Below are 1,815 nucleotides of genomic sequence, written 5' to 3'. Positions count from 1 at the left end.
CTTCACCTCAGCGAGCTAGGTAAGCTAAGCATTTGGTGCTTGTCCCAGCATCATTTAACATATCGCGAGTTTTGTCTTTGCCGTGTTTTTCAGTCTGTTTATGTGCTCGGCAAAATGACTGCTGGGCCGCTTTGTTGTTTGCTCTTCCTATCAAAGAGTTGCTTTGTGGTCACTTTCTTGGCATTTTCTGACTTCTTATTAGTTCCATAATGCTGAGCATCCTTTACTTTTGTGGTTTTAAGCTCCGTTTATTGAGAATGGAGTTCTAGTGGGGTATATTTCTTTTGGTGTTGTGTGGCAGGTGCATGATGCTTCCATGTTGTTTAATTAGTGGTGAGGTATAAGTACTCCTATTTGACTTTAACATGACTCAAATGTTAGTGTTATGAGCTGAATTGGTTTTGTAGCGATTTTCTCCCTAGCTTGTTGTTGTTGTTTTGGGGGAACTTTCCTTTTGGCTCACTAAGGAAGGGTCTCCTGTAAATGGTAATATTAGGCCTTTATCTTTCCACATTATACATGTGACTTTTGTCTTGTCTCTTGAGTTCATTCATTCATTCATAATTACTTATTTCCTCATGGCATACCTTCAGTTTAGTGTCCCAAATTCCACTATGGCCACACCAAGACCCACTCTACAAAGCAGCTAGATTGGTTGGGGTTAGGCATTTGACCTTGAGTGGTTAAGGTTAGGATAGGGTTAGGGTTACGTTACGGGGAATTTGGGACACTAACCTGCACGTATACCCTTCCTCATAATATTGGCTTCAAAGGAAACTCCAGGCTTTTGACATATTATGTAGGCCGTCAAATTTTCTCCACTTACTTCATGTCCAGCTCCACATTAAAGAAATATTTGAGCTTAAAGTAATGGGTCATAAGCAGGTCAAAAGTGCTAAGCTTTTTTCTACAGTGCATGCCGCTGCTACGCTCCGTTGCACTCTTTGCCAACTTAAACTTATTTCCACATAGGCTACTAAAGGTAATCTGCTGCAACAATGTATAACATTACATACCAGTAAGTGTAAATATTGTCTGCTTCAAGCAAGCCATGCATTTTTGGGAGTTTAATATGCTTTAGTTTAGGGGGGTTCAAAGTCTTCCTCAGTACCTTGGGAAAAGGTTTGATGTGAGTCGGGTTGACTGTTTCTGCACCTTTTGAATTACATCAAGTGCCCCCCAGCTGGCTGCAGTGTAATGGTGTCACCCCCTGTGCAGAACTACATGTCCGTGAGATTGAAGACTCCCCTGAGTGGCTTTTGGTGGACCAGGCAAATTACTGTGGATGTCTTTGGGCTGCAGTGTTCTCTGTAATGTCTTTCATTAACTTAAAATCTGTTGTGTATTTCACCCAACATTCAGTCACACGAACAGACACGTGAAAGCACTTTTTATCTTTATTCACTGTAAAGAACAGCAATTCCTGGACATAAGGATAACGAAGTTTGTCAGTAGCCCCAAACATGAAGCTCAGTAATAGAAAGGTGGACACTTATAAAACGGCGGTTAACAAAGATTGAAAACAAATGGGCAAGCATCTTTTATTTTCTGTCAGGATTGCCCTGCGTCACCCTCATAAGTCAGTGGAGATCAGATAACGTCCTCCTTCCCTCTCATCCTGGTGCCTCACCACTGAAAGGGATGAATTCATTTCTTCACAACGCTGACTTCACATGACAGAGAGAAGCACATTAGCCCTATTTGCAACGTGTAGTGTTAGCATCCAATGGCTTACAATAATGACTAAGGTACGCAGTTAAACTTAAACATTGCATCATACTTTTGTCATGCATGAATGACTAACAGAACTTGGCT

Source organism: Etheostoma spectabile, chromosome 13 (assembly GCF_008692095.1).
Source record: "Etheostoma spectabile isolate EspeVRDwgs_2016 chromosome 13, UIUC_Espe_1.0, whole genome shotgun sequence".
In the NCBI taxonomy this organism is placed as follows: Eukaryota; Metazoa; Chordata; class Actinopteri; order Perciformes; family Percidae; genus Etheostoma; species Etheostoma spectabile.
This window is presented reverse-complemented; position numbering follows the sequence as displayed.